This window comes from Podarcis filfolensis (genome assembly GCF_964270895.1).
Source record: "Podarcis filfolensis genome assembly, contig: HAP1_SCAFFOLD_61, whole genome shotgun sequence".
NCBI classification, from domain to species: Eukaryota; Metazoa; Chordata; class Lepidosauria; order Squamata; family Lacertidae; genus Podarcis; species Podarcis filfolensis.
Window position 1 is genome coordinate 135,052 of NW_028149499.1, and position 21,075 is coordinate 156,126.

The following is a 21,075-nucleotide window of genomic DNA, read 5'->3' on the forward strand; positions in this document are numbered from 1 at the left end:
CCCTTTGGCGGGGGGGGCTTTGGCTCTTGGCTGGGCTCTGAGCATCTCCCTCGGTCCCTTGGGGGGGCCTTTGGCTCTTGGCTGGGCTCTGAGCATCTCCCTCAGTCCCTTTGGGGGGGGGGGCTTTGGCTCTTGGCTGGGCTCTGAGCATCTCCCTCAGTCCCTTTGGGGGGGGCTTTGGCTCTTGGCTGGGCTCTGAGCATCTCCCTCAGTCCCTTTGGGGGGGGCCTTTGGCTCTTGGCTGGGCTCTGAGCATCTCCCTCGGTCCCTTTTGGGGGGGGCTTTGGCTCCTGGCTGGGCTCTGAGCATCTCCCTTGGGTCCCTTTGGGGGGGGCCTTTGGCTCTTGGCTGGGCTCTGAGCATCTCCCTCCCTTGGCCAGAAACCAGAGGAACAGCTTGCAGGGAAAAGGGCTTTGCAGGAGGCAAGGAAGCTCCTCCTAGAATTCAGGAGTGGAGAGATAGGAGGGGATCCCAGGGTCATCTAGTCCACCCCCAGCAATGCAGGAATCTCAGCTGAAGCATCCATGGCAGATGGCCCTCCGATCTCTGCTGAGAAACCTCCAGGGAAGGAGAGCCCACGACCTCCCAAGGGAGACCTTTCCGCTGCCCAACTGCTCTTAGGTGTCCCTCAAGGCAGCGGGTCCTGAGTTCCAGCACTGCTGAAACAATCACACTGGCTGCCAAGGAGGAACCAAGCAAAGTTCAACATAAATAAATCCTATTCTCATTGTTACGGTAAAATCTGGGTGCGAGGCTGCTCTGCCACCCAGCTCGTCAGACTAAGTCCGCGGGTCCCTGCGGAGGAAAATGAGCTCAGCCGGAGACAGGAGCAAGCTGCAGAAGATCCAAGTTTATTGCGCAACAGGTTCAAGGCGAGATTGAACAGCGAGAAAGGGGTGACATGAACTTTTAAAACTTCCCTCCATGTCCCAGAATACAGTGCAAAATACATCATAGTTACATCATGAATACATTAAAGAGAGGTTGGGTTACACCGGATTAACATATAGAGGAGGGAGGGGGAATATGCAGAGCTGGAGATATGTGCAGATAAGCACATCCTGAGTACCGGTGATGAGAAGACAATGGTCCATGTATGTATAGTCTGCCACCTGGCATTGCCCGGAGGAAAGGCTTGGCAGAGCGATTTGACCAGATTACGTTCTTCCTGAGTACGTGACACCTCGCTCGAGGGATCATGGAGGCAGGGGAGGTGTCATGGAGTCCTGAAGAGACTGAGCCGATCGGCACCAAAAGCAAGGAAATCGGAGTTGTGGTTGATTTTATACAAATTTCTAAGGATTTTTAGTCCGTTTTAGTCCATTTTATATTGGTGATTGACGTTGGAAACAAAATAGATACATTGTAGCAAGATTTGACACTTTTATGAGTTCACAAGTTTCGGTTCCATTGTTCTCCCAGCAGGGAGACGTCAGCAGCTTGTCAAGAGGTTAAATGAGGCGTGCAGGAGCTCGCTGAGCTAGCTCTGCAAAGCGAATGCATGGTTCTGATTGGGTAGAACGCAGCCATTGAAAGGATAGTGAATACAGCTTCATACGGTCGACCCATAGTAAAGATAGAGCGGGAGGGAAGGCATAAGGTTTTGGGCTTATTTCGCCCGTGTAGGAAAGGGAAAGGCACTTTATTTATGGGGCTTGGGGTAGAGTGTGGTGCTTGTGTAACGGTGTGGGGGCTGAGGGGTCGACGTGGGGCTGGGTGCCCTTGAGGTCATTGCCTCGGACCCTCTGGTGACCGGCGGAAGGGTGAAGGAAGGCATGCGCCCCCCCTTCTGTATCATCATCATGAATAACCAAAACTTTCTTAAGCATGTTGCTAGGCAAACATTCAATAGTATGCTATTTCCCCTCCCAGAAATGCTGAATTTCTAATTCAGTGGACCAAAAATGGATGGTTGTTATGTTTAAGGAAGCTTTTAATATTTGATGGCGTATTGTATTAATATTTTGTTGGAAGCTGCCCAGAGTGGCTTGGGCGGGGTATAAAAGAAAGAATAAATAATAATAATTGTTGTTGTTGTTAATTGAATTAATATATCGCCCTTCATCAAGAGATCTCAGGGACATTGAAAACATAGAACTCATAAAAAGTATACAAATGATGAATCACCTCAAATTCTTTAATCAGGTGAGTTTTCTCCTTTGGAAAGAGGCAGGTGGAATCTTCACGGTTGCTAATAGCATAATGTTGAAAGGCTAGTGAAATATGGGGAACCAAGAGCATCGGTGTTATGTACTGAAGTTCTGTTCTGGCATCTGAATAAAGAAGAGCTGTTTGAAGAATCGCTGTGTCATCTGATATGTTCACCCACAACCTAACACTGGCGACGAAGGTGGGATCGATGGACATCAGAGCACAGCCAGATGCAGCCACCTCTGAGCAGAGCTGACTCACTGAGCTGAATCACTGAGTGAAATCACTGAACAGAACCAATTCAGAGCTGAGCGTTCTGGCTAGAGCACGGTGTTCCATCCATCGCCCTTCATGCCGGCATCGGAATCATGGCTTCACTTGTGCCTCTACCGCCGTTTGCGCCGTTTGCGCCAGCCTCTGAATCATGGGACTCCTACCTCGCTCGGTTCGACTGCTACCTCCAAGCCAATGAGCTGACAGCAGTATCAAAGGAACAGAAGCGGGGCCTATTCCTCAGCCTCTGTGGGCCTGAGGTGTTTGAGACAGCCCGAGCATTGGTTGCGCCTGAAGCAGTCCAGGCAACACCGTGAGACACGATCCAAGAGAAGCTCCGCAACCACTACGCACCAAAGCCGTCCAAGATTGCTGCCCGCCATGCGTTCTACCACCGGAACCAGGCAGAGGGGGAGTCAATCAACAACTACACCACCGCCCTGCGACAGGCTGCAATGCACTGTGAGTTCCGAGACTTAGACGATGCCCTGATGGATCGAATAGTCTGCGGGGTCCGGGACATCCATCTGCAACGGCGTCTCCTTGCCAAGCCAGACCTCACACTGCAGAAAGCCACTGAGGAGGCTGTGGCCTCAGAAGCTGCTGAACGCTCCGCCCAGGAGATCTGCAAGTCCAGCAGCCTGCGTCTTGCTAGGAAGCCAGTTCCAGTGCATCATGAAGAGGCCAGCAGTGATGAGGGATACTCCAGTGAAGACGATGACGTGCACCAGACAAAGCGGGAGCGCAGGAAGTTCCAACAGAAGTCCAAGGGCCAACCGGAATGTGCCGGCTGCGGAGGCAACCATTCCCGTGCCAAGTGTCGATTCAGAGACGCCATCTGTTGGACGTGTTCCAGAAGGGGCCACATCACTAAGGTCTGCCGATCGGCTCCATCTGACACCCCCCCTTCACCGACTCGCAAGCCCAAATCTTCACTCCAGTCCGCCAAGGAAAGCTGTTTCGCTCTCACCAACTGCCGCTGCCCGTCTGGAACCACGATTGGCCAAACCGACTCACCTACGCGACGCAAGCTGAACGTCACGGTGCTCATTGAAGGAGCTCCATGTGACATGGAGATCGACACTGGGTCTGCCCTGTCCATCGTGTCTTGGAGCACCATCAAAAGACTGGTACCCAGAGTGTCCAAAAGGCAACTCGACTCTCGCCGCGTACACCTGAGAGACTACCAGGGAAACGACATTCCCGTGGTAGGCGTTGGCTGGTTCCGGATCGCCTTCAAGGATTTTTCGGGCCTGCTCCGACTGGTGGTGGTCAAAGGTCAGCGGCCAAGCCACCAAGGGCTAGACTGGTTTGATGCCCTCGGCCTGGAAGTCACCGGCATCAACTGCATCTCTAACGCAGAGACTGAGGGTCTGGTCAAAGACTTTGCCAAGGTTTTTGACGGCACTTTGGGGCAATATCCAGGTACGCCCATCTCCTTTAGCCTTGATCCACAAGTCGCCCCCATCAAGCTAAAGCCACGCCGGGTTCCCTTTGCTCTCAAGGCTAAGGTGGACGAACAACTGGACAAGCTGATCGCCCAAGGAGTTTTGGAGCCGGTTGACCACGCCAAGTGGTCAAGCCAGACGGGTCGGTGAGAATCTGCGCTGACTACAAGTGCACAATCAACAAGGCACTTCAGCAGCACGCTTATCCGGTTCCTGTTGTCCAACACCTGCTGCATTCCCTGGGTGAGGGTAAGGTCTTCACTAAGCTGGACCTTGCCCAAGCCTATCAACAACTGCCCATCGATGATGCCACTGCTGAAGCCCAGACGATCGTCATCCACCGAGGGGCATTCCGTTGCCGCTGGTTGCAGTTCGGGGTGAGTGTGGCTCCTGGCATCTTCCAAAGCCTTATGGAGCGTCTCCTGCAAGGGCTTCCGGGCGTGGTACCATATTTTGATGACGTCTTGGTGTCCGCAGACTCACACCAGCAGCTGTTCGAGCGCCTCCATGCCGTGCTGACCAGGTTCCAGGAGGCCGGGCTCAAGGTAAAGAGGGAGAAGTGCCAGATCGCTGTTCCACAGGTGGAGTTCCTGGGCTATCTTATCGACGCCTCCGGCCTTCACCCAACCACATCCAAGATCCGCGCTATCCAGCAGACCCCCATCCCCAAGAACAAGACGGAGTTGCAGGCGTTCCTGGGACTGCTGAACTTTTATAACATGTTCCTGCCCCACAAAGCCACGGTGGCTGGGCCTCTTCACCGACTCCTCAGCACAAAGACACCTTGGTCCTGGGGTCATCGAGAGACGGCGGCCTTCAACGCGGTCAAGGTTCTCCTTTCATCAGACCGTGTGCTGGTACAGTACAGTGAAGCCAGGCTGCTGGTCCTTGCCTGCGATGCCTCACCTTTTGGCATCGGCGCTGTCCTTAGTCACCGTTTTCCAGACGGAAGAGGAGCACCGCTCGCCTACTTTTCCAGGTCGCTATCTCCAACGGAACGGAATTACAGCCAGCTCGACAAGGAGGCACTGGCACTTGTGGCTGGAGTGAAGAGGTTCCATGAATACCTCTACAGCAGGACTTTTGACCTCATCACTGACCACAAGCCGCTCCTGGGCCTCCTCGCCGGTGATCGTCCAACTCCACCGGTCCTCTCGCCATGCATGTTGCGATGGACTGTTTTCCTGGCTGCCTACCACTACCCGCTCGTCCATCGCCCGGGGAAATCGATGGGCCATGCCGACGCCCTCAGCCGTTGCCCTCTTCCAGCGTTTGTGGAAGACCCGGCTCCAGCTTCATCGCTCCTCCTGATTGAGGATCTTCCGGCAGCGCCTATATCGGCTGCCACTGTGGCCTCTGCATCTGCCCAGGATCGCACCATCAGCCGTGTGCTCAACTGGCTGTGGAGGGGGTGGCCACAAGGGCCTTTTGCATCGGAGTTCCAACTGTTCGCAACCAGACAACATGAACTCTCGGCTCATCGCAGCTGTCTGCTGTGGGGAGACCACGTTGTGATTCCCCAAAGACTCCGTCAACGCATCCTGGAGGCTCTGCATGTTGGCCACCCAGGAATTGTCAAAATGAAGGCGTTGGCTCGGTGTTACGTCTGGTGGCCTAACATGGACGATGCCATCACTGCCTGGGTGTCCGCCTGTCAAGCGTGCCAAGAATTGAGGCCTGCACCACCACCAGCTAAGGGACACACCTGGGAGACACCAAAGACACCCTGGTTGAGGGTGCACATTGATCTGGCGGGCCCCTGTCACAGCCGGACCTTTATGGTAGTGGTGGACGCCTATTCCAAATGGCTGGAGGTGGCCCTGATGCCCTCCACCACTACCGAGGCCGTCATCCGGGTGCTGCGAGGCCTGTTTGCGACGCATGGGTGTCCTGATGTCCTTGTCTCCGACAACGGACCACAGTACACGCCAGGCACTTTTGAGCGGTATCTTTTGGGACTGGGCATCCGCCATGACCTAACGGCACCATTTCATTCATCCAGCAACGGGCAAGTGGAGAGAATGGTGTGCTCGGCAAAAGGTGCGCCTGGACCGGGGAGACTGGCACGAGCGGGTCGCCGAATACTTGTTCGTGCAACACATCACCCCTCATGCAGCCACAGGGCGGAGTCCTGCTGAACTGCTTATGGGCCGCCGCCTCAGGTCACCGCTCGACCGGCTGCACCCGGACTTTGCCGTGGCCGAACCCCTAGGCTGCGCCAACGCACCACGGTCATTTGTTCCAGGAAACCAAGTCTTTGCCCGGAACTATGTGGGGGACATTCCTTGGGTGCCAGCCACAGTAGTGGGAGTTGTCGGAATCTTTGCCTACTAGTCAGAGGAATTGGCCACTCTCCAGGTGCCCGGCTTGGATTCCTTGTTGATCTCCCCCGTCTCGGCTCCCGGCAAGACAAGGCCAGATCTCTATCGGCCGATCCTTCTCACGAACGTGAGAAGAACACAACCACTCCTCCCCTCTTCCCTGCCATCCCCAGGGAGGGGAAAGAGACAGACAGAAATGTCTTTACATGCCTTTATTTCTGTCTTTCCAGCAGTGCAGAGAAAACATGCCTGCACTCTTTCTACATCAACAGCAGAGAGAGAATAACTCCCCCCATGTACTTCTGGTACAGGGTCATGTGACACTCTGAGCTAACATCCGGTGCTCAGTGCACAGAATAGACTGTCCCTTGTTCCCACGGTACAGTCCCAAAACATCAACATCCTGTTTGGCTTTCCAGCCATCTGGAGCACTCAGCAGCATTGCTCCTTTTTCGTAACACTGGTGGCACTTGAAGATGGACGCTTGTGGCGCCGGCACATAGACCAGCTTAGGCTCAGGGTTGGGGACTTGGACACTACCGTGGTGCCCCCATCTGTGCTCGTGGCTCCGGAAGAGACACTTACAGATGGCGAGGCTTCACCTACACCTCCCTCGCAAACTGCCAGCGTGGAGCCGAACCAAGCCGCTTCAGAGGGTCTGCCAGACTTACCACAGGCTCAGACCACTCCACTTGCGGAGGCTTCACCCACAGCAGCGGATCCAGGGGATTTGGTTTCAACGCCACCTAGGGTCGCACCACAGCCTCAGCAAGAATTGTGTGGCCCCCCGGACGTGGCTACCAGTCCCCGGCGGTCTGTCAGAGTTTCCAAGCGCCCAACTTATTTAAAGGACTATGTTGTTGGACATGTATCACTGTTGGTCTAAGTATGTGAAATGTAACCGATATGCTTTTGTGCCTAATTGAACCATTATGTGTAGTGCTGTATATAAGGAAACCAGTACGATTGTAACTAACGCCTTATCTCGGTGGGGAGGGGTGTTATGTACTGAAGTTCTGTTCTGGCATCTGAATAAAGAAGAGCTGTTTGAAGAATCGCTGTGTCATCTGATATGTCTGCCCACAACTTAACAATCTGCTTGGCATGCAGAATGTCCCAGGGTCAGCCCCTGACATCTCCCGCAAGGCCTGGATGAGACCCCTGCCTGAAACTCTGGGGAGCGGCTGCCAGTCAGTGCGGACTATAAGAGGGAGCCCTTGGTCGGTCTCAGCAGAAGGCAGCTTCAAAGCTCTGCAAGATCAAAAGGGATAGATATTCCCTAAGCAAACCAAATTTAAGAAACTGGAATCACGGCAGCCGGAATTTCGCACAGGATTCCAGGTGTGGATTCTGACCAAGGCAGAAGAGATCAGGACTCGGACTTCCCTCCATCTGGACACGATGCACTTCTGTGGATGCAGCCGAGAAGAACATTTGCCTTCTTTGCTGCTGCATCACATGTTGGACTCAGGTGGAGCTTGGGATCCACCAAGACCCGGAGATCCTTTTCGCATGTCCAGCTAGTCCGATGTCCCCTGCGCAGCAGAGTCTCCCTGTTAATTGTCCCAAATTAAATCCAGGCGTCTTGTGTGGGGGAAACTGCGATCCAGGGAGTCTCTGGCAGGAGATAATGAAACAAGGAAAGTTTTATTTACAAAAAAAGTGAATGGTGAAACAAAGTGAAGACAGGAGGTGTGTTCTTTCAGGTAGAAGTTAACTTATTACTTCAGCTAAATGTCTCAGGATTAAACACGGTTCTGCAGGCACAGCTTCCCTCCAATTCAGTTGCTGCACTTCAGGGAGATGTTCAGGTTTCCAGAATAGGTGGTGAAAGGCTGAACTCTCTTTCTGCGGCTTCTCTCTCATCCCCTCAGTTATGAGGGGTCTTTCCGTGAGGTACTTTTGACACAGCCCAGCTTCCTTCACAGCGAGGGGCCACTTTTCTCTTAGCACTCCCACTCCTGAGGTATTTTCCTTTGTATGCCAGACCCAGGGGATCCTCTCAGCCCTTGCCACGGACTTGGGAATCTCCTTTTCCTAGAAGATCTCTCTCCTCCTGACTGGAAGGAGACTCCAGAAGAAGAGGAGAGTCTTCCCACAGCTTCTCCCTCCAGCTTCACTCCCATCTGAATACTCCCTTCAGGCCCTCAACATGGTCTCCCCATCTCAGCTGTGAGGCTCCTTCCTCTGGCTCCATAGATATCTCCTCAGAGCTGATGATCCACTCAGATCAGAGCCACTTCTCCCTCCCTCCAACCCTTCTGACTCTCTCTCTCCCCAAAACTGTCTCCTGGGCAGTTCCATTGCCACTGCACAGCACTCCTTCGGCTCACCGGGTCTCACCTGGTGAATGCGGCTTGGGCTACAGGGTGGTTTGGCAGGGCACATCCCATCCCATGAGTATTTTAACCATAGGACCACATAAATGGAAGGTTGGGAGGGACCCTCGCGGGTCCTCTAGACCAACCCCCTCCAGTGCAGGAATGACAGCACAAGCATCTCTCCATCTTCCCTGTGAACAGCCCTTCAGATACAACAGAATAGCAGAACCCTTCACAGAGATGGAAGGGAACCACCAGGGCCATCTAGAACCTCAAAGCCAAAGTGAGAGCATTTGGGTCAAAATTAAGGGAGAGAAGAACAACAGGGACCTCATTGTGGGAGTTTACTGTAGATCCCCAAGCCAAACGGAGGACATAGATGATGCCTTCCTGGAACAGATGGCCAAGCATGCAAAAGGAAGGGAGATAATAGTAATGGGGGACTTCAATTACCCGGATATTTGTTGGATGTCAAACTCAGCCAAGAGCATAAGGTCAAACAGATTCCTCACTGGCCTTGCAGACAACTTCATTGTCCAGAAAGTGGGAGAAGCAACAGGAGGAACAGCCATTTTAGATCTGGTCCTAACCAATGTTGATGACCTGGTTAGTGGGGTAGAAGTGGAAGGATCATTAGGCGCGAGTGATCATGCTCTTCTGAAGTTTACTATACAGCGGAAAGGAGCAGCCAAGCATACTAGGTCTCAATTTCTTGACTTTAAGAAAGCCAACTTCATAAAACTTAGGGAATTGCTGGGTGAGATCCCATGGCCAGTAATACTAAAAGGAAAGGGAGTCCATGATGGCTGGGAGTTCAAGAAGGACACTGACAAACTGGAACGTGTCCAGAGGAGGGCAACCAAAATGGTCAAAGGCCTGGAAACGATGCCTTATGAGGAACGGCTAAGGGAGCTGGGCATGTTTAGCCTGGAGAAGAGGAGGTTAAGGGGTGATATGATAGCCATGCTCAAATATATAAAAGGATGTCACATAGAGGAGGGAGAAAGGTTGTTTTCTGCTGCTCCAGAGAAGCGGACACAGAGCAATGGATCCAAACTACAAGAAAGAAGATTCCACCTAAACATTAGGAAGAACTTCCTGACAGTAAGAGCTGTTCGACAGTGGAATTTGCTGCCAAGGAGTGTGGTGGAGTCTCCTTCTTTGGAGGTCTTTAAGCAGAGGCTTGACAACCATATATCAGGAGTGCTCTGATGGTGTTTCCTGCTTGGCAGGGGGTTGGACTCCATGGCCTTTGTGGTCTCTTCCAACTCTATGATTCTATGATTCTACGATTCAAACAGAAGCCGGGATCGGCTGCTGGGATCCAGCCTGTCCCACTTTGAACAGGACAGTTGTGGGCTATCCATTCTGGCCCTCTGCTCCCCTGAGCAAATGCAATAGAAGCTGAGGCTCCGGGGTGGATGGTGGGGATAGTAGAGTTGAAAGGGAGCCCCAGGGTTCTGTAGTCTAAGGTTACCAGATTTTTTTCAAAGAATCCGGGGACACTTCTTTTTTTCTTTTTTCTTTTGAAAATAGGGGGGGGGGAGTTATTTTTAAAAAGTTATTTTAATTTTTAATTTTTTTTTCCAGAAGTAGTGTCTTCTCTTCTGTGATCTCCTCTGTCACACGGCCTTTCTCTGGGCCCTGGCCTGCTGTCTTGTAACGCTAGCTGCCGTGGGGTAGGCTCGGGTCTGGACTGGGCTCCGCCACGTGTTCTTGCCCTCCTGGTGCGCTCCTACCGGTCCTTGGTGGCGGCTGTGGCATGGCAAGGTTGGGGCTCCCCTCTTTTTTCTCCTTCCTCTTTCTCTCTCTTCTCCTTCTCCTCTCCTCCTTCTCCCTGCCTTGGCTCCGGGGTTTTCCTGGCCCTGGAGCGCCACTGGACAGTCGGACTGGTGGCCGGGTGCTCTTGCTCCCGGCTTGATTTGGGTCATGGGGGGAGCAGCAGTTGACCCGCTGGGCATCCTCGGTTCCCCCTCGGCAGTGGCACCCACCATTTTGCCTCACTGGAAGTCCCCATATGATGTGTCTTGTGCTGTTGAACCAATCACGCAACATTCATTCCCTACTAATAAATCTACAACACTTAAAATATAAATCCGGGGACATTAAATGAAATCCCGGGACATTCCAGGGATAGATTTTGTCCGGGGACAGTTGCGTGAATCTGGGGACCGTCCCCGGGAAATGGGGACGTCTGTTAACCACACTCTATTCCAACCCCCTGCGTTGCAGGAATCTCAGCTCTGAATGTCAGCTCCCAAGGCCTTGGGGGCCCTTGGCTGGGTTTCCCCAGCTACTCTGGGCAGCTCCCAAACAGAACACTAAAAACAGAATAAAACATTGAAAACTTCCCTAAACAGGGCTGCCTTCAGATGTCTTATAAACGTCAGATAGTTGTTTATCTCTTTGACATCTGGTGGGAGGGCGTTCCACAGGGTGGGTGTCCCTACCAAGAAGGCCCTCTGCCTGGTTCCCTGTAACCTCATTTTTACAATGAGGGAACCGCCAGAAGGCCCTCAGAGCAGGAGCTCAGTGTCCAGGCTGAACGATGGGGGTGGAGACGCTCCTTCAGGTATACTGGGCTGTTGAGGGCTTTAAAGGTCAGCACCAACACTTTGAATTGTGCTTGGAAACGTCCTGGGAGCCAATGTAGGTCTTTCAGGACTGGCGTTATATGGTCCTGGCAGCCGCTCCCAGTCACCAGTCTAGCTGCTGGATTCTGGATTAGTTGTAGTTTCTGGGTCACCTTCCAAGGTAGCCCCACGTAGAGTGCATTGCAGTAGTCCCAGCGGGAGATAACTAGAGCATGCACCACTTTGGCGAGACAGTCTGCAGGCAGAGAGGGTCTCATCCTGTGTGCCAGATGGAGCTGGTAGACAGCTGCCCTGGACACAGAATTAACCTTCACCTCCATGGACAGCTGTGAGTCCAAATTGACTCCCAGGCTGTGCACCTGGTCTTTTAGGAGCAGTTAACCCATTCAGGACCAGGGAGTCCCCCCACCTGCCCGTCCCCCAAAAACAGGACTTCTGTCTTGTCGGGATTCAGCCTCAATCTGCTAGCCACCATCCATAGCGATCCATAGCTGCCATCCATAGATGACGGCATCATGATCCTGGCAGTTTTCTGCTCAATTCCTTTGCTAAGGACCCCTAGCATGATGTTTGCCTCTTTTGCAGCCGCCACATGCCGGGTCTTGACATCCTGATGCAGACAGAGGCTGGCTAAGATTATGAGATGAAAAATAATTCGTTTTTTTGGGGGGGTGTCCTCATCTCTGGCCTGGTTTGGCAGGCCCACTTTGGCTAGGGGAATCCTGGACTGGCAATGGCTCTTTCGCAGGACCCCCCCCCCATCATTCAGTTTGTACAAACTTGACACACACACTCACAAACTACACACGCTACGCTTCTGTTATAAATTTATAGAAAATCAACCATACATTGGTTCTGCACCATTCCACTTTCGTTTTACTCCATGAAGGAAGGACTACAAAATGGGGAAGGTTTGATACAGGGCAGCCATAATCCCTTGAGCATACCAGCACATCCACAGGAGCCCTGCCCAGTTGCTATGCCAACCCTGATGGTCCTAGACAGAAGACAATCCAGATCACAAAGAACTTGCATATGGGAGTGGATTCAGCATGGACTGGAACAAAGGACAATGATCAGCTCTTCCCTCTGGGGGCAGGAAACTGCGACTACCTTTTGTCTTCTGAAAATGGCTCATGGGGAAGGGGAAAGGGGGAACCAGCCAGGTGACAGGACACTCAGGTTACCACCACAACCCCTCCCTCAACCCCTCCTTTTTGTGATGTAGTTGTGATGTAGTCTTAGGGGTGTAGTTTGGGGGATTAGTAACCAATAAAAGTTGGGGTCTTCTTTTGTTCTGGACTTCCACTTTGCTTCATCTTGTTGCAGGTGGGAGTCCTGTCGCGACGGTATCCAATAAAGGCCAAGCCTACAGGGTGCTGTTTTGCTCCAAGTTATCCTGGTTGGTGTCTTTGTTTTTGTCCAAGGGAGCCCTCGGATTTCTCCGTTAACAGCTCTCAATGGCCAGCAGGCTCAGTGGTTAGAGGCATCCAGATGGGACTCTTGCTGGCCTTCTGCCACTTTGGAACAAGTCGCCACATGAGGCAGTTTGGGGGGAGAGAGAGTCAGAGGGGTTGGAGGGAGGGAGAAGTGGCTCTGATCTGAGTGGATGAGAGAGAAGCCGCAGAAAGAGAGTTCAGCCTTTCACCACCTATTCTGGAAACCTGAACATCTCCCTGAAGTGCAGCAACTGAATTGGAGGGAAGCTGTGCCTGCAGAACCGTGTTTAATCCTGAGACATTTAGCTGAAGTAATAAGTTAACTTCTACCTGAAAGAACACACCTCCTGTCTTCACTTTGTTTCACCATTCACTTTTTTTGTAAATAAAACTTTCCTTGTTTCATTATCTCCTGCCAGAGACTCCCTGGATCGCAGTTTCCCTCACACAAGACGCCTGGATTTAATTTGGGACAATTAGCAGGGAGACTCTGCTGCGCAGGGGACACCGGACTGACTAGCTGGACATGCGAAAAGGATCTCCGGGTCTTGGTGGATCCCAAGCTCCACCTGAGTCCAACATGTGATGCAGCTGCAAAGAAGGCAAATGTTCTTCTCGGCTGCATCCACAGAAGTGCATCGTGTCCAGATGGAGGGAAGTCCGAGTCCTGCTCTCTTCTGCCTTGGCTACGTGAGTGTGCAATGTAAGGGGGGGGGGGCTGAGCTGGGGGGACTCGGCTTGGCAAGGGTTAAAGGGAACCGAGCTGCCTTCCTAGAGAGGACAGGAAGCGGGGGGGGGCAGGTCCTCCAGAGCCAAGGCCCCTCCCTCCCCAGTCCTTTCCTGCTTGGGTCTCTCTCCTGGGATCTGGTGAGTCTCCTCTCTCCTGGGATCTGGTGGGGGTCCCAGGGCTGCAACAGGGGAGGGGGCCGGGGGGGCCTGATCTGCTCCTGCAGGGGGGGACCCCAAGTCAGGGAGGAGAGGGTCCTGCCAGGGAGGGGCCAGGGCTGCAACGCTCTCCTTCCTGCAGATCAGAGGATCCCAAACTCAGTTGGCCTTCCGCCCCCCCTTCAGAAAAACAATGACTCCCCCCCGAAATCTCCCTTCTTCAGACAAAGGAGTCCCTGGGACTTTAACTCAGCATCACTGCACAACAGAGGGAACAGGTGCAAGTGGTTTTCCAAAGCTGGACGAGGAGGTGGACTAGACACCCCCCCCCAAAAAAAAACCCACGAGGAGGAAGGAAGGAAAAATGGGAGAGAAAGGCCAGGAATAAAGAGAGGGATCCCAGCCCATAGTCTGGCTGCTGCATTGGGGACCAGTTTCCCAGTGTCTCCCAGGGCAGCTCCCCACGGAGGCCACTGCAGCAATCCCCTCGCACCCAGAGCAGGGCATCCCAGGACCACATCCTCTCTGTCCCAAAGGGATTGTTGCTGGCAAAGCAGCCGGAAATGGGCGCTGCTACTCACCGAGCCTCCAGGGACCTGGGCATCAATGGCTGTGTGTGGGGGTTAAGCTATCTAAGAGAATAATAATAAAAAATTTCCCGCCTATATTTCAAGGGAGATGTATTTGGCCCCACCCACTTGGCCCTCAGGGGGTTGACTAGATACATACCTGGCCCTCAGAGCAAAGAAAAAGGGACCCCACCCCAGGAGTCTGTCTTGAGAGCGGCGGAGAGTCCAAGTGCAAGAAAAGGAGACAGAAGCAGGGGAGAAATGTGCCCGGAAGTGGGGGTGGGGGGAGAGCAACTCCTGAGGACCCCCGAATGAGGACCCCCTCTAGAGCCAAGCATCCATTTTCCACAAGATACAAATGACTCCTTTGTCAGTCAGTTCTGACTTCATGCATTTACTTTATGGAAGCATTTAATGTTTGATGGATTACTGTATTTTAATATTTTGTTGGAAGCCTCCCAGAGTGGCTGGGGAAGACCAGACAGGTGGGCGGGGTATAAATAATAATAATATTAGATGTTGTTGTTGTTAATTGAATTGATATACCACCCTTCATCAAAAGATCTCAGGAACACTGAAAACATAGAACTCATAAAAAGTATACAAATGATACATCACCTCAAATCCTTTAATCAGTTGAGTTTTCTCCTTTCGAAAGAGGCAGACGGAATCTCCACAGTTGCTAATAGAATAACGTTGAAAGGCTAGTGAAATATGGAGAACCAAGAGCATCTGCTTGGCATGCAGTATTATTATTATTATTTACTGGAAGGCAGGAGAAACCAGGCTGATTCACATCACATAAATCCCTTCAGTTGCCTCCACATTTTGCATTGCAGTCTTCCTTCTAGGAGGGCTAGAGTATGGTTACCAGATATTTTTCATTGAATCCGGGGACACTAACCCCCCCCCAAGGTGAGTAACAACAGGGAGTCAGTAGTGGGGATGGTGAGGCAAAAGACCCTGGCTCCCTTTCCTTCTGCCAGAAGCCCCCCTCCCTGCTTGTCTCCCACAGCCAGGAGACGTCTGAAAATGGAGGAGCAAAGGCAGGCTGCACTGTTGGATCGTTTGAACCCCAGAGAGGAGGGGACTTGGAAAGCTGTGGGGAGCCAGGGGCCTTCACTCTCAGCAACTGATTTCATGGAGGAAGAGGCTCAGGGAATTCTGCTCAATATTGACCCAGAGCAGAACTCCAATGTATAGTTAGCAGAGTGAAACCTAAACACATTGCAGGATTCCCCCGAAATATACCAGAGGCAATTATTTATCATCCAGCAGAGCTTTACTACTACTGAAGGAAAATGAGCATAATGGTCCCAAATCCAAAACGTTCAGGATTGGCCTTGTGCATAAGAAATCCAGTTGCAGCAGACTTAACTTAAACTTACCACAACTTATAAAAAGTTTAAACCTTAAGACTCAGCATACTATGTACAGAACACCAGAAGGAAGAGAGAGAGAGAGAGAGAGAGAGAGAGAGAGAGAAATTGAAACCCAGGCTCCTTCTGGCCTCTTCTTATAGTCAGCATGACCTTGACAGAAGAGATGACAGAACCACTTTAACCCAGCTGTACTCAGCTTCTCTGAAGGAGTAACGGAAAGATCAGGAACTTTCTGCTTGTTTCTTTTATTCAGAGAAGCTTCCGGAACCCTCTTGAACTAACTAGAATAGAAAAGATCAATATCAGATCCATACTTTCTGCACTAAGAAATGCAAAGTGACAGACCCTCCGGGAATGAGCTGCTCTTCTCATTCGGCCTGAAACTCAGCCAAGTCTGTGAATATCGTGTTCTTGCTGATAAAGAGTTAACACCAGCTGTGAAGTGTGGGATTTCCTGCCCAGATAACTCTGTGACACCAGCCTTCTGAATATTGCCAGTAGGATTCATCTGTAGTTGCAGTTTTCATAGAATCCTAGAGTTGAAAGGGACCCCAAGGGTCATCAAGACCAACCCCCTGCATTGCAGGAGCCTCAGCTAGATCCTCCAAGACAGATGGCCATCCAAACTAGGCTTGTTTTATTTCTATATTCATCACTGAGTGCTAAAATAGGCTTCTAAGCAGCGGACAGACGAGAACAAATAATGTCCAGGATTTACCTAGCCAGCCCCATCCGCTGCAAAATGGATCCTGCCCCCCACTCCTCCCCTTTAGAAATTTGGACAAATTTGAAGCTTTCCTTGATGGGTCGAATTGCAGCTATAAAGATGAATGTATTGCCTAGAATGTTGTTTTTGTTTCAAACATTGCAAATTGTGGACAAGATGGACTGTTTCAAGAAGTGGCAGAAAGATATTTCTAAATTTGTCTGGCAGGGCAAGAAGCCAAGAATAAAATTTAAGATATTAACTGATGCAAAAGAAAGGGGTGGATTTGCTCTGCCAGACTTTAAACTTTACTATGAATCAGCAGCATTCTGCTGGTTGAAAGATTGGCTACTTCTTGAGAACACAGACATTTTGGATCTAGAAGGTTTTAACAATGTTTTTGGGTGGCATGCATATCTGTGGTATGACAAGGTTAAAGCTCATAAAGCATTTAAAAATCATATTGTCAGAAGAGCATTGTTTAATGTTTGGACAAGATATAAAGACTTACTTGAAAACAAAACCCCAAGGTGGTTATCACCAATGGAAGCGAAGGCTCAGAAAAAGCTCAATATGGAGGCCAAGTGGCCAAAATATTGGGAGATTTTGGAACAAGAAGGTGACAAATTGAAATTGCAGAGCTTTGAGAAACTAAAAGATAAGGTGCGAGACTGGCTTCATTATTTTCAGATTGGCTTCCAGGTGGGAAAATCCAACTGGAAACAGAACTTTTAGAACCCAAAACTAAGATACTATCAAGGATGAAACGGTTAAATCTGCTATGATTAAATGGGCACAAGATGTTGGACATAACATCATGTTTGCTGACTGGGAACAGTTGTGGACCACAGGTATGAAATTTACGGCATGTAATGCCTTAAAAGAAAATATTATGAAAATGATGTATAGGTGGTACAATGACCCCAGTCAAGCTTGCAAAAATTTACCATTTGCCCGATAATAAATGTTGGAAATGTAAAGAAACTGAAGGTACTTTTTTTCACCTTTGGTGGACGTGCCCAAAGATTAAGGCTTTCTGGGAAATGATTTATAATGAATTGAAAAGGTATTTAAATATACCTTTGTGAAGAAACCAGAGGCCTTTCTCCTGGGCATGGTCGGCCAATTGGTGTTAAAAAAGGATAGAACTTTCTTTATGTATGCTACAACAGCAGCAAGAATACTCATTGCAAAGTATTGGAAGACGCAAGTTCTACCCACTCTGGAAGAATGGCAGACAAAATTGATTGACTTTATGGGACTGGCAGAATTGACTGGCAGAATCCGTGACCAGGGAGAAGAATCGGCAGAAGAAGAATGGAAGAAATTCAAAGACTATTTGCAAAAATATTGTAACATTAAGGAACACTGAGTGATGTTGGATTGAAATTAAGGGGTTATCAGCTGTAATGATACAAAAGAATATGAAAAAACAGTTCTTTTTTGTACATAAGTAAAAGTATAAGTTACAATAATTTAAGAAGATGGATTGAAAATAAGGTTTATAGCAGTAATGCTATGAGATAAGGATTTGCTGGATGAACAATTTGAACTGGAATACTAGAAGGGGAGGTATGAGGAGGTCAAGGAAATACGTTATTGGAAAATATGATATGAAATTTATGTGTTTTTAATATTTTTTCTTTTTAATTTTTTTTCTCTTTTTTCTTTTTCTTTTTGGTTTGTATAAAATGGAAAATCTTAATAAATATCTTTTTTTAAAAAAACATAGAATAAAAGAATTCCATTAAAGCGTTAAAATAAGCATCCATAATTAAAATGTGCAGCAAAGCAATCCTGCTGAAACAACACAGCAATTAAGAGGAAGGAAAGAACAGAGCATTGTGTAGCAGATCATATTGATCCTGTTTCAGAGGAGGACATTTTCCCTTTTTCTTTTAGGGTCCAGTTTGCTTTGAAGACATCTCTTGTTTGTTTCACTGAAGAGGAGTAGGCGTTGCTGGATCCTGACCACAGAGCTCTGCACAAGGGCATCATGGAGGAGAATCGTGGGATCGTGGCCTCTCTTGGTAAGGCTCCCTGTGGGATCGTCCTATCTGCCTGGAAATTCAAAAAATACCTCTATGTGACAAACCTCATACATTTCCACAGAGCTCAGCAGCACTCCCTCCAACACCTGGGAACCTAACACCCCCAAAATAAACCTTGAGCAGCAAATTACACTTTTTTCTTATATATATAATTTTTAAAATTATTCTCCATTTAATATTGTACATTTGCATCATCATTATCCGCTATACCACCCTGGCTCTTTGGAGCGTCAACTTCCTTCCCTGCCACCTCATGGCTTTCAAAATTAACCTTTATATCATTGCAATTTGTACATTTTCCAATTCCTATTACACTCATTACAGAATGGCTTAAAATTTAAATATAGAAAGGTAGAAAATTTCTCATCACAAGTCTTCAGACAACCCTGCTAATGATGTTAATTGCTTACAATAATCTTTCAGATATCGTATAAATTTACTCCAACCCTTTTGGAATACTTAATTGTGCTGGTTGTGCTGCCGCTGTATTCTGCCCTGGTCAGACCTCACCTGGAGTACTGTGTCCAGTTCTGGGCACCACAGTTCAAGAAGGACACTGACAAACTGGAACGTGTCCAGAGGAGGGCAACCAAAATGGTCAAAGGCCTGGAAACGATGCCTTATGAGGAACGGCTAAGGGAGCTGGGCATGTTTAGCCTGGAGAAGAGGAGGTTAAGGGGTGATATGATAGCCATGTTCAAATATATAAAAGGATGTCACATGGAGGAGGAAGGTTGTTTTCTGCTGCTCCAGAGAAGCGGACACGGAGCAATGGCTCCAAACTACAAGAAAGAAGATTCCACCTAAACATTAGGAAGAACTTCCTGACAGTAAGAGCTGTTCGACAATGGAATTTGCTGCCAAGGAGTGTGGTGGAGTCTCCTTCTTTGGAGGTCTTTAAGCAGAGGCTTGACAACCATATGTCAGGAGTGCTCTGATGGTGTTTCCTGCTTGGCAGGGGGTTGGACTCGATGGCCCTTGTGGTCTCTTTCAACTCTATGATTCTATGATTCTATTCTATGGTTTTGAATTTTTCCTGTCAGCGTCACCACATCTGCAAAGTCCATCATTTTCATCTGCCAATCTTCTAACAGAAATTCTCACCATGTCAATTAGTACTTAGTTCGGGAAACTTTAGCTTTAATTCTTGCCTTAAAACACTTTCCCATGGAGTGAAGCAAGTTTTTTAGTTCTGCAGCTGTAATAATGTGAAACCAAGATGGAATTATTGATCAGAGAACGGAACCATCCAGGAGACATTTTGTTAACATTAGTGACAAAAAAAGTGAAGGATGCAATCCTTCAGAATAGCTTTCAAAATGATCTCGTGGTTGCTGGACAGAAAATAGACATCTTTAGAGAAATTCCTCTGAAATTGAGATTAAGAAGAACAAAATTCCGATTTTTGACAACAGCTCTTAGGAGAGCCGACATCAGATACAAATTGGAATTTCCTGAGGGTACCTCCTTTACATACATGAAGAGGAGATATAAGCTGACATCAGAATTTCAGGCGAGAGGATTCCTGGATAAAAATAGGAGGGGCTTAGACACCAAACAAGACAGGGGAGACCCCAGATCTGAGCAAAAGAAAGCCTTAGAATAACTTGCACTGGAAGAGGCGGCTTCAGGGAAAACAGATATTGTAACTGACTCTGGAAATGGCCAATCTTAAATTATTGAGTTGGAATGTTAACGGCTTAAATTCTGGAGCCAGACGACCTCGGATTGAACATGTAATAGCAAAACAGAAATTGGATATAATCTGTCTCCAAGAGACACATATTGCAAAAAAAGCATAAAAGGGTCTTAATTAACAAAAATGGTGTCAAAGGCCGCTGAGAGATCCAGCAGAACTAGGACACCCCTAGCCCGCCGGAGATCATTGACAGTGTGACCTGTTAGGATATTTCCGTTCCACCTTAAAAGGGAGCATGCTTTGTGAGTCACAGAGTCTGCGTATTTCCTGTTCACAGGAAGTTTATGTTTTGTCTATTACTTTCGTTTCTCTCTCTGTGCCTGAGACACCGAAGCAGGCAGTCATGTTTTCTTTGTTCTGACCAACGCTGAATAAAATTGTAAATAATGCTCTCCTGCGTGCATCTTTCGCTGTGCATTATCTGCTGATAGAGCGTGCACCAGCTCTGGAATGTGGCAAGCTATTTCTGGAGCTCGTGTCGCTAATTGAATGATACTGCGTGTCTACGGGAGGTCGATGGATCGCAATGGAGCTGAATCCTGCTGAAATAGAAAACAAACAAACAAATAGAAAGGTTCGGTATCTGGGAAAAGATCACATGCAGAACGCTTCAGTTTGGGCTCTAGTATTTCATTTGTGTATTTTAGAGCATTTACATTCCCTTTGATGACACAAATTCTGCCTACACCTTTTGCTATCATACAACCCCAGGTCATCACACTATCTGGGTGTTTCATGGTCGGTGTAATGCAAGTAGGATATAAATCAGGGGTCGGCAAGCCTTACCCCGTCTGGGCCAGTTCACTCCCACAAACCGGATCCGTGGGTCAGATCACGCGCGTGAGCGCGATCTCTGCTGTCTGCATCTCCGCAGAAGTGAGAGGGAACGTGCTGAGCAGATGGCTCAGTTCGGGGAGCAGCTTGTGGGCCAGTTGAACGACTCCCGTGGGCCGCTTTTGGCCCATGGGCCACTGATTGCCAACCCCTGATGCAAATCTCAATTCTTCTCCTCGCATATTTCATGCCATCAGTACCAAGCAAGGAGATTTGGGTCTCATCACCCCAAATAACACTGTCCCATTGTTCTGCTGTCCAGTTAACATGGGTTTTAGTCCAGTTTAATCTTTCAACCTTTGCTTGAGAGATAACAACGGCCTTTTCCTTAGAATTCTAGCATTTAGACCAGTCCTTGCACTCAACTTCACATTACATTGCGCCATGTCATCTTGTAGACAT

At 49.3% G+C, this 21,075-nt stretch overlaps 1 protein-coding gene and 1 long non-coding RNA gene across 5 annotated transcripts in view; both read left to right on the forward strand.

The window, feature by feature from the left end:
- Nucleotides 1-21,075, forward strand: part of LOC310754978 (uncharacterized protein) — a gene marked incomplete at its 5' end in the record, with an annotated part of 118,521 nt that overhangs the window by 94,367 nt on the left and 3,079 nt on the right. The window lies entirely within an intron of this gene.
- On the forward strand, nucleotides 13,288-20,228 carry LOC310754985. The gene is made up of 3 exons (XR_014544123.1): nucleotides 13,288-13,414; nucleotides 17,964-18,119; nucleotides 19,184-20,228. It is a non-coding gene; the product is annotated as an uncharacterized lncRNA (long non-coding RNA).